This window comes from Loxodonta africana, chromosome 4 (assembly GCF_030014295.1).
Source record: "Loxodonta africana isolate mLoxAfr1 chromosome 4, mLoxAfr1.hap2, whole genome shotgun sequence".
Taxonomy (NCBI): Eukaryota; Metazoa; Chordata; class Mammalia; order Proboscidea; family Elephantidae; genus Loxodonta; species Loxodonta africana.
The window spans coordinates 65,319,723-65,332,024 of NC_087345.1; the positions used below are offsets into that span (position 1 = coordinate 65,319,723).

Genomic DNA, 12,302 nt, shown 5'->3' on the forward strand with positions numbered 1-12,302 from the left:
ATGGGAAGGATCCCTGATTTGTAATTAGCATCATTCTGACGAAAGGCTACAGTTTTCTTGGTCTGCCAGTTAAAGTGGATTCCCAAGTGGCAATAGCATAAATATGGTTTACAATCCATGTGATCACTGTAGCCTTAAAATGTCAATGATTTTTTTTTTTTTTCCTTTTTTGGGTTATGGGTGATTTGCATTCTTTTCAATTTTGTTCCATTCAATCATTTTCTACGGTTATTATTTTACTGGGTTAATATTTTGTCACAATATAAATCATGTACACATAAAATGCAACCACGGAGTAGAATGCGTGCATTGAAATGAGCTCTTTAACATGCTGATACTTCTGCAGCACATTGGTTCAGTGAGATGATGAAGTCTATTTCAGGCAAGGGTTAATGAAGTGGAGAGAGAGGAAGATAAAAGGAACTTTTGAAGGAAATGGAAAATGAGCTCAAAGCAGAAGTGAGGATGTACCGATTGAGATAGGAAGCCTGCAATTCTAGCCTTGGTCACACATCAGAATCACCTGAGGAGCTTTCTAAAAATACAGATTCCAAGGCTTCATCTCAGACCTATTAAATCAGAGTTTAACGAGGTAGGACCGCAGCATCTGTGGTGTGAAAATATCATCAAGCAAATCTGATGTGCCGTTAGGTCTGAAATCCACTGGAGAATAATTGAATAGTTAGCCTGTTAGAAAAAAAAAAAAAAATTAAGAGCAAGAAAAAAGAAGTCATAAGGAAACATCAGGCAAACCCAACGGAGGAATATTCTATAGAAATAACTCACCTGTATCATTCAAAAAGGTCAATGGCATAAAGATAATCTTAAAAGACTGAGGAATTGTTCCAAATTAAAGGAGATTAAGAGACTTGACAACAGAATGGAATACAAAATCCTGGTCTGGATCCTGTACTAGAGAAAAAACACAAAATACTGAAATAATTATAAAATTTTTAAAAATTAGGTCAGTTGATAAAATTGGAATATGGAGTGTGGAATAGATTAAAGTATTGAATCAATTTTGAATTTCCAAAATTTGATAGCTTTGCTGAGGTTTTTTTTTTTTTCTTAATTCTTAAATACACATTCAAGCATTATTAAGAATAAAGGTATAGGATATATACAACCTACTCTAAAACGGTTCAGGGAGAAGAATATATATGGAGACAGAACAAAAAAGTAAATGGACGGAATGTCAACAACAATTGGTAGATCTGAGTAAGGGTATGTGGGAGTACCCTATATGATTCTTGCAACTTCTCTGTAAGTTTGAAATTATTTCAAAATAAAAAAGTTTTAAAAATACAAAGAGTAGAGACATTTAAGGCCTTTCTGAGAGTAGAATCCCAAAGTATGCCACTGAGTTATGGATAGACCTGTGGCTCAGACGGAGGGGAGCAGAGAGGGAGGAGAGGAGAGGAGGAGAGAGGAGAGCAAATGCCACAGTGAAATGATGATGAGTTTGCAAGAAAGAGCAGTGTCTTAGTTATCTAGTGCTGCTATAAAAGAAGTATCATGAATGGGTGGCTTTAACAAACAAATTTATTTTCTCACAGTTTAGGAGGCTGGAAGCCCAAATTCAGACTCCAGCTCTGGGGGAAGGCTTTCTTTCTCTGTCAGATCTGGAGTGTGTAAGGGCGCTTTGCAAGTTTGTTCAGCTCAGGACAGTAGAGCTGTGGAGAGGCTATTGCAAAGGATATCTCTTTGCTAAGCTTCTACACCGTGGCCTGAGTAATGAGGTCAGGAAAAAAATCTTCTGATTATTGGAAGACTGGATCCTCTATGGAGTCAGGGTCTATCCAAATGGAACATGGGCTGTGTGGACACTAAACCAAACCAAAACCAAACCCAGTGCCGTCAGTCGATTCTGACTCATAGCGACCCTATAGGACAGAGTAGAATAGCCCCACAGAGTTTCCAAGGAGCGCCTGGCAGATTCAAACTGCCAACCCTTTGGTTAGCAGCCGTAGCACTTAACCACTACGCCACCAGGGTTTACACTAGTTCATCCTAGTGCTTGTTGTGGAGTGCCTCGAGTCAATTCCAACTTATAGCAATCCCGTGTGACATAGTAGAACTGCTCCATAGGGTTTCCTTTGCCTGTAATCTTTACAGAAGCAGCTTGCCAGGTCTTTCTCCCTCCAAGCTGCTGTGTGGGTTCCAAAAGGGCTTTGAATCACTTCATTCCAGTTCGAACCCCTGCTGAGAACTTGTATTTCTAACAAGCTCCAAGGCAATGCTAATGCTACTGGTTAGGTACCAATTCTGAGAACAACTAGTAGAACAGTTATTAAAAAAAAAAAAAAAAAAAAACCCTTGCCGTCGAGTCGATCAGACTCATAGTGACCCTATAGGACAGAGTAGAACTGCCCCATAAGGTTTCCAAGGAGTGCCTGGTATATTCAAACTGTCGACATTTTGGTCAGTAGCCGAACTCTTAACCACTACACTGCAAGGGTTTCCAGTAGAACAGTGGTCCTCAAAACTTATTATACATAAGAATCAACCTGGGGATCTTGTTAAAATGTATATTCTGAATCAGTATATCTGGGGTGGAAATGCAATTTATCATCAGGAGTTTGAACTGGAATGGACTGGTTCGAAGCTCTGAGTTTGAACTATCAGCCTTTTGGTTATTGCCCAAGCACCTACCTAATCATTGTGCCACCAGGGCTCTTTATCCTAATGCTTAAAACCAATTGCCATTGAGTAGATTCTGACTCACAGAGACCCTATGGACAGAGTAGAGCTGCCTCCATAGAGTTTCCAAGGAGCACCTGATAGATTTGAACTGTCGACCTTTTGGTTAGCAGCTGTAGCTCTTAACCACTTCGCCACCAGGGTTTATTACATATTGCTGGATTGTGTAATACTAAGGGCTCTAGCTCTGCACTAGAATGGCTGAAGAATACAACCTTGTTTCAAGTATTTAACCATGCCCTTGTGTTTTTGTGTGTGTGTGTAGTGGTGGAGGTGTGAATGTTACTCATGTCTTAGTTATCTAGTGTAGCTGTAACAGAAATACCACAAATGGATGGCTTTAACAAACAGAAATTTATTTTCTCACTGTTCAGGAGACTAGAAGTCCAAATTCAGGGCACTGGCTCTAGGAAAAGGCTTTCTCATTTTGTCAGTTCTGGAGGAAGGTCCCTGTCTCTTTTGAGCTTCTGCTCCTGGGCAATCTTCTTATGCTTAGCATCTCTCTTCCCCCATCTCTGCAGTATTGACTTATTTAATCTTTTTAGTATCTCATAAGAGATTGGTGCAAAATACACCCTACACTAATCCTGCCTCATTAACATAACAAAGTCAACCCATTCCCAAATGGGATTATAACCACAGGCACGGAGGTTAAGGCAACATATATTTATAGGGGACACAATTCAATCCATAACATTGTACCCTTTGGCCCCTAAAATTTATGTCTTTGCCACATGCAAAACACTTTCACCCCATCATATCACCCAAAAGTCTTAAATCAACTCCAAGTCCAAAATCTCATTTTCTGAATCATCTAAATCAAATATGGATGAGATTTTAGGCATATTCCATCCTGGGGCAAAATTCCTCTTCATCTGAAAACCTATGAAATCTAGAATACAAGTCATCTGTTACCAAAGTACAATGGTAGAACAGGCATAAGGTAGACCTTTCCGTTACAATAGGAGAAATTGGAGAGAAAGAAGGCATAACAGGCACCAAACAAGTCCAAAACCCACAAGAACAGTTTATATTAGCTCTCAAGGCTTGAAAATAATCCTCTCTTTTCTGATACCATCTAGGAAATGGCCCCACCCTCCAAATTCTGGGTAATGTTCAAGCCCTCTGGATTCTGAGTGGAGACCCCTCAGCCCTAGGCTCCGCCTTCCAGGTCCTCTCGGACGGCAACTCAGCTTGCTCAGCTTTGCTGTTGTGTGCCGTCAAGCCATTTCTGACTCATAGGACACAGCAGAACTGCCCCATAGAGTTTCCAAGGAGCGGCTGATGGATTCGAACTGCTGACCTTTTGGTTAGCAGCCTGAGCTCTTAATCACTTCACCACCAGGGCTTAGTTTTAGGTAGTCCCATTCTCCTAGTCCATCTGAGTGGCAACCCCACCACCTTGGCCCCAGCAGGCCCTGTTCTTCTGCCCCTTGAGCATGGCAGCCCCACTCCCTCAGCTTTAGGCAGCGGCCCCATCTCCCTGGTATGCATAAACAGCAGCCCCACAGCCCAGAACCAAGTTGGCAAAGATTCAACTTTTTGAAACATAGGAAGCTGTGACCCCACCCTTTGAGATCCAGAAGATGGTGGGCCCACCCTTTGAAACTGGGAAGGCCCTGCTTCCCGTGCTCTTCCAACAGTTCTGCTGATCTTCAAGATGCTACAGGAATTGTCGTTCTCTATTCTTGGAGGACAACAGATGCAGCTCCTTTGGCTTGTTTCCTGCTTGTAGAACTCCAAGATGCAGGCAGCATTCTTTCCTTCAAGTTTCTCTGTCCCCTTCTGTCCAAGCTGGTGGGTTTTCTGCTGTAGTAGTCAGTTAGAGCCGTTAGTCACAGGCTTTATCGCTTTAATAAAAGATTGTGTAGCCACGTCCTTGGTGAACATTCTAGGACATGTGTCTTTAGTTTGTACACCAGAATTTTCCAAATCTTTAAGTTCTGTTTTTACTTGCATGGTCTGTTTTTAAGTCCATCTCTTTCCCCTGGCATTTTACTATAAGCAGCAAGGGGAAACCATATTGCCACTTTAAAATATTGCTTAGAAATCTCAGCCAGATATCCAAGTTCATTGCTTACAAGTTCTACTTTTCATAAAACATTTGAACATAATTCAGACAAGTTCTTTGTCACTGCATAAAAAGCATTGCCCTTCCTCCATTGTCCAATCACATGTTCACTGTTTTCTTTTAAAGCCTCACCAGAAGCACATTTAACATCCACATTTCTGGCTACATTCTATTGCTGGCACCATATGTATTCTCTAAAACACGAGACTTTCTCTGTAGCTCTCCTAACTTCCTCCTGAGCCCTCAGCAGAATTGCCTTTGATGTCCATAATTCCACCAATAATCTCTTCAAGGCAGTCTAGGATTTACTCTTCAAGGCAGTCTAGGATTTTACCATTAGGCACCTTAAAACTATTCCAGCCTCTACCCATTACCCGATTCCAAGACCACTTCTACATTTTAGGTATCTGTACTCTGTCCCGTAGGGTCGCTATGAGTCAGAATCAACTCAGTGGCACACAACAACAACCGATAACTAAGACACGATTTGGTGCTGCAAGAATGGGGTGCTGCTCTAACAAAAAAAAAAAAAAAAAAATTTTTAATTAAAAAAAATTTTTTTTAATTATTTTAATTTTTTTAATTAAAAAAAAAATTTTTTTTTTTGTTAGAGCAGTACCCCATTCTTGCAGCACCAAATCGTGTCTTAGTTATCGGTTGTTGTTGTGTGCCACTGAGTCGACTCTGACTCATAGCGACCCTACGGGACAGAGTAGAACTGCCCCATAGAGTTTTGAGGGAGTTTCTAGTAAATTTGAACCTTTTGGTTAGAAGCCTGAGCTCTTAACCACTGCACTACCAGAGCTCTTAGTTATCTAGTGCTGCTATAACCAAAATACCACCAGTGGGTGTCTTTAACAAACAGAAATTTATTTTCTCACAGTTTAGAAGGCTAGAAGTCCAAATTCAGGGTGCTGGCTCTAAGGGGAGGCTTTCTCTCTCTGCTGGCTCTGAAGGAAGGTCCTCGTCTCTGCTGAGCTTCTCTGCTCTTTGTCAATCGTCAAGTGCTTGGCACCTCTCTTCCTCTGTCTCTGCTCTGCTGTCTTGTTTAATCTCTTTAATATACCAAACTTATTGATTCAAAATACATCTTACACTAATCCTGCTTCGTTAACATGACGAAGACAACCCATTCCCAGGTGAAATTATAACCACAGGCAAGGATGTTAGGATTTACAACACATATTTTGGGGGGATATATTTCAGTCCATAACACCATCAATATATAAATAGACATTGAGCTCCACAACCTGGGGATATGGGAGAGATTAGGAAGAGGCACAACTGCTTCCTTCAAGTAGTCTATCATCTAGCCAATGGTTATATCATTAAATTTTTGAAAACATGACAAGATCCTTTGACCTTCAGCTTTGATCACTGTGAGCTCCAACACGCAGGATCTCTGAGATGTCATGTGTCTGCCTCATCCAGCAGAGAAGGGTGAAGTGAGGGGCTGTATTGAATTAGATCTGACCGACAGGCTGTCAGAATGTATACCCAGGGTGGCACCACTTTTCTGTATTTAAAAGTCAAAAATCCAGATTTTTTACATGTAAAACCTTCTGATTTTCTCAAAATTACCTACTTATTCCAACTTTTTTTTTAACCTTGTGATAGCTTTTTTTTTTTTAATTTTAATTGGCTTGTTTATTACATTAGATTTTTATTAATCCATGCAAATAGTGACTAGCCTCAGGGATGGTATTTAAAAAGTACAGTTTTTTAAAAAAAGTACAAAAGAATGTCTAAAACTGGGAGGTCAGCCTAGATTTTTTTTTTAATTAATTTTTTTTAAGTGAAAGTTTACAAATCAAGTCAGTCTCTCACATATAAATTTATATACACCTTACTACATACTCCCACTTACTCTACCCCTGATGAGTCAGCCTGCTCCCTCCTTCCACCAACTTTTGTTTTTAACAATGTAAAGATTACTCTTTAAAAACCAGAAGAAGCACACATGCTGGCCAAATAGTAAACGAGCCTTCTGTGCATTCTCCAGAGAGCTCATGGAAAATGCTTTAGCGAAGTGATATACAGAATAAAAAGAAGATAGCATTTACCCTTCAATCTCACTTTCTATGGGAGATGAAATAGATGTTTGTTTATTTGTTTTCCTATTCCTTTTCCCTAAAGCCAATGTTATCTTAAGCCATGTTTTGTTTATTTACTATCCTAGGGTTTGGTGAATAAATGTTCCTGAAAATCATGACCTTGCTCCTGAAACCATAATGCTTAAGCATTAATTCCACAATTTAATTTATCTTCAGGTAGACCCATTTGGAAGGTAGGGTGGTAGGGACTGAAAGATGAGAATGAAGGGGCAGCAGAAGTGATTCAGGTTGAAAAAGTGATTCGTTTACAGTCACATCTGGTTGTAAGCCATTCTGCTGTCTTTAGCTATGCCAAGCCCATTTCCTGCAGATTAAAAAAAAAAAAAAGGTGGGGGTGGGTAAGAGGGTGAGAAATTGATATGGGGAAAAAAAAAAAAAAAAACCCACCAGGAAACCTTAGAGAAGTGTCTGAGAGAGCCACGGAGCCTGCTGTTAGAGACATATCCGGCACTTCCACCCCTCCCTTGCAGGATTTTTAAAAAAATCTTGGCATGGCCAACAGACTGAACAGCAGTTAAACATCTTTTGTGCTAATCTACTAAAGAGTTTCTCCTGGGTATGAGATTGAAAGCAATGATAATTCATTGTCCTTTGGATGTCCTCAGGAAGACATTCCCATCTGTGGACTTTGTCATTCTCTAGTGTTACTGGGGGTGCTCAGTATTGTCAGCTTATTTCATTGTTATTCATATAATGTTATTAGTATATTAATAATCAAAGTACCTAACATTTATTGGGCCCTTTAACCAGGAACTGTGCTATGCATATTACATGCAGGATCTCACTTAATCCTAGTAATCGCCCTCCAGACACTTTTATTATTTCCATTTTCCTGGGGACCTGTGACCTATGAAGGTTAACAAGAGATTCTTGAAATAGAAGTAACCCAAGCTGTATCTCTAAACACCAAACAGTATAATCACAGTCTTTAAAAAAAAAAAAAAAAAACAGCTGCTTACCAATATTATTTTTCTTTAATTCATAAAGCACCTCTTTTTATATGCCTGGCACCTGTGCAGGTTAAAGTTGTTCTCATTTTTGCCATAACTTACTATTGAATCAGTTTCCAAATCAAAATTTGGAAAAGGATTTGGCAGGTTGTAGTTGTTTTTAATTGACACACACCCCCAATTGCTATGCTTTCTTCTCTTTAAAAATATCTGGGGAACAGCCTCGAGTGAGATTCACACAACAAAAGTGCTTTGTCAGAAAAGGCACCAGAACTGGGCTTTCCTCTAACAGTTATTAAGTTTGTTATGTGTTGATCTGTTTTCTTTTAGCATACCTACTTTATTTTTACTGAGAAGTTATAAATATCAAATTATGCATATTATACATTATAAATGTCACCAAGTTACATATTTAATTCATTCTAAAATTGCTCAAGACCATCTAAATCACCTGTGTAGCTTCTTGTAACCCAAGAGCTCAGCAAAATTTAAGAGAAAAGAACAAGATATCATTAGCTCTCCAGATACCTAGAAAATGATATCTGGTGCAGGGTTTAGGGTAGCAGGATTGACAATCTGATGCTTTTGTTTGGAATTTGAATAGTTCTTTCTCACCAGCTAGAGCAGGGGCTCTTGTTAAAACACAGATTATTGGGCTCTCTATCTCCAACATTTCTGACTCTTTAGGTCTGTGAGGGGGGCCCTAGAATTTGCATTTCTAGAAAGTTCTCAGATGATGCCAATGCTTCTTTTTCAGAACTACTAATGGATGCTAGAAACCCTGGTGGTGCAGTGGTTAAAGCTCTTGGTTGCTAACCCAAGTGTTGGCGGCTGGAACACACCAGCTGCTCCGTAAGAGAATAATGCAGCAGTCTGCTTCTGTAAAGATTTATAGCCCTGGAAACCCTATGGGGCAATTCTACTCAGTCCTATAGGGTCGCTACGAGTTGGAATAGACTTGATGGCAGTGGATTTAAAGGCTGCTATCTCTGTCCCCTTTCTCCTTTTCCTACTTTCATTTTTCCTCACACGCTTATCTTTTCCCACCTCTTTCTCTTTCCCCTCAAAAATCAATCTCTTCTTCTCCTTCTCCTCCTCCTCCACCTTCTTCTCATTCTCATTCTTTATTCCTTTACCCTTCCTTCTTTTTCTTCTCCTCTTTTCCTCCTTTCCTTCCAGGGTGGTATTTTAGACATCCAACAGGACCCTGTTTAGAAGGACTTTTGTTTAAAGTGTATTTATTCACTTACTATTTACTAAACAGCTACAAAGATTCATTCATTCATTCACTCATTTATTCAACATGTATCTGTTGAGGCACTACCTCTGTAAGAAGAGCAAGACAATGACTCCACCCTGATGGAATTTCCTATATTACGGGCAAGGCAGATAACAGGGCATGAATATGCAAATAATTAGATAATTACCAAATGTAACCAATGATCTGAATTAAACAAATGGATCTGCTGTGATGGAAAATAATAGAGACATTGTTCTACCCTGTAAGGTCAAAAGGGGCCTGCCCCCCATGAGGGTATGTTTAAACTGAGACCTAAAGAACGAAACAAAAACCCTGGTGGTGTAGTGGTTAAGAGCTACAGCGGCTCACCAAAAGGTTGCAGCTTGAATCTACCAGACTCCTTAGAAACCCTATAGGGCAGTTCTGCTCTGTCCTATAGGGCTACTACTAATCATAATCGACTCAACAGCAATGGGTAAAGAATGAAAGGAAAATAGTGAAGCAGAGAATCTGAAAAAGAGTGGTCCAAGAAGAGAAAATATCAGGCATAAAGGTACCGGGGCAGGAAAATGTCAGCTCCATGGGGGTGTCCTCAAAACCTAGACCAGTGCCTGGCACACAGTAAGTGCTCAATGAATGAACAAATGAGTGAATGTATTGTCAGATCCAGGCAACTGGAACATAGGAGGCAATTGAGAGAGAGACAGAGGCAGATCATGGAGGGCCTTTTAGGTCATGGGTGAGAAATTTAGATTGACCAAGCACCTGGACCCAGTCACCTGCCCTCCTCTCATCCACCCAACACCCCACCAAGCTGTTCCCAACCCAGCTCAAAAAAAAAAAGAAAAAATCTACAGTAGCAGTTCTTAAAAGTGTGGTCCTAGACCCCTGGTGACCTGTATCATTCTGCATCATGTCCATAAAATAAAAAAATCCATGCTTTTAGCCATGAATTAATAATTACGTTGTATAATTATTACCTAGTTACTATTTTTAAAGACAGCTCCTTTTGTTTAGGCTTGACTTAAGTCTAATCAAATGCAGCCCCACCCTTCCCATGTAGTCTGGGAAAGGTTTTGTAATGGAAAAGAGAAAAGGTTGTCCCTTTAAACATCACAGAGTGGCTGGTCTCTAATTCCTGGAATGCAGCAACTTCTAAAACAAATGCAGTGTCATTATGCAGGATAAATAGGTTCAAAAGAAGTTGAGGAATTCCAAACAAAGATGAGAACAAAGAGAAAATGAATCAATTTATTTATATTTTTTACAGTAGTTTCAAATAAACTCTTAGTAGAAAAGATAGTATCTGGCAGCTTTTTCCAGTCCCATACTTCCTTGAAACTATTACAATTCTGATTACTCATATTAATGTCTGTGCTTTTAAAAAGGAAAAATGTAATCAGTAAAAGCCTGAGTTGAAAATTTCCTTCCTTATTTTGTAAAAACCCAAACCAAACCTGTTGCCGTCAAGTCAGTGCCGACTCATAGTGACCCCACAGGACAGAGTAAGACTGTCCCACAGGGTTTCCAATCTTTACGGAAGCAGACTGCCACATCTTTCTCCCACAGAGCTGCTGGTGGGGTTCAACCGCCTACCTTTTTGTTAGCAGCTGAGCATTTAACCAGTGTACTACCAGGGCTCCTTATGGGCTCTTTGTTAGTTGTTGTCGTTGCTGTTAATTAGGAAGTCCTAATTATTTGACAGCAATGCTCTGAACCTGAAGAGTCTCCAAAATAAGAATTGGCAGTTATGTACTTTGGAAGTCTACTTCTGGTCCTTTCCTTCACGTGTTGCCATGATTCTTTTTATACATGTTGAGGATATTAAAATAAAGACACATCATTCTAAATATATGTGTCCCTCTTTGACAGAGCAAAAATAAAATCATCATATTTAAGGAAATTACTTCTTTTTCTAATTCCTGTTTCCAAGGGCATTATTAGTGGATCACTGTTAATACCACAGAAGTTGGAAGTATCGAAACTGTGTTATTGTAAAGATATTTGGTTATTGCCCTGTTTGATTGGTCTTCTTCGAGTTTTACCTTTTTGGTGCTTTTACCTGCATTGTAAGGAGGGTTGGTTAGACAGTATGTTGGAAATAAAATCTAATTCTAAAATTATTAACTGATAGGGTACAGTATGTTGGTGGGTGGCAAGTGGTATTTTAAAAAAAAAGATGCTTGGAAAAGCTTGGAGGAGATAGGATTTATTGAAGATTTCTGCAAAGGACAGAAGGGTATTAATATATTTTGGTGGAAAGATTTCAAATCTGAAGGACAATCTGTGAGGAAATTTTAAAACCCCAAAGGAAAGAGCAAAAAGAAGGATGGACACAGATGGCTGAGCAGCATAAGTTAGGTAAGTGATCCATCTATGTGATGAATAAATTTAAAAGAGAGAGAAAAAAAACCCCGAGATTTAGAGGCACATATGTATTATTAGGCAAACTAACACTTGTTAGCACAGCACGTTAATGTTTGCAAAGGTGTTTTAACATAAGTAACCTTATAGCTGTGTATTCAGAGCAGGTATTGTTCCAGTTTTACAGATGAGGAAACCACACTGGCAAGAATATGGCAAAAAAAGGGGTGTTTGAGAAGTAAAAAAAAAAAATTTTTTTTTTTTGAGAAGTAAACCAAACCCTTTGGGTCAAGTCAATTCCAACTCATAGCAACCCTATAGGACAGATTAAAACTCCCCAGTGGCCCATAGGGTTGCCAAGGAGCGGCTGGTGGATTCAAACTGCCATCCTTTTGGTTAGCAGCCTTAGCTCTTAACCACTACGCCACCAGGGATTCCATTTGAGAAGTAGTAGGGTTGAAAAAAAGACTCCCGTAAAAGTTGAAGGCAACAGAAGCCTGTAATAAGGCTTGCACTATGTAAAGGAGGGGAAGAGGCTGTCTCTAATGATGCTGAAATGCATACAAGGCTGTGCAAAGCCATTGAACTTCGGGGCTGGGGAGGGGGACACAAAATATAAAGAGGAAAAGCTCTTTAGTAAAACAAGTGACCTGAGCAGAGATTTCTGCTTTTCTAGAAAATCTCAATGTTCTTTGAGTGTCTGCTAACTTGAAATCTCTGGTCTGGCAGAAATTATAGAATCTTTGAAGGGGTAGACACTTCATTTTCTCATTAATAGATTTTTTTTTAACCCCATGTTTTCCAAAAAGAATCAAAATAATTTTCACTTTTTCTTCTTTTTTTTCTGCTTTTCCTCAGAGTAG

At 39.5% G+C, this 12,302-nt stretch overlaps 1 protein-coding gene across 3 annotated transcripts in view; it reads left to right on the plus strand.

Annotated features, from left to right (window-relative positions):
- PTPRB (protein tyrosine phosphatase receptor type B) overlaps positions 1-12,302 on the plus strand; it is a 139,216-nt gene that overhangs the window by 23,766 nt on the left and 103,148 nt on the right. The gene's annotated exons all lie outside the window — the stretch shown is intronic.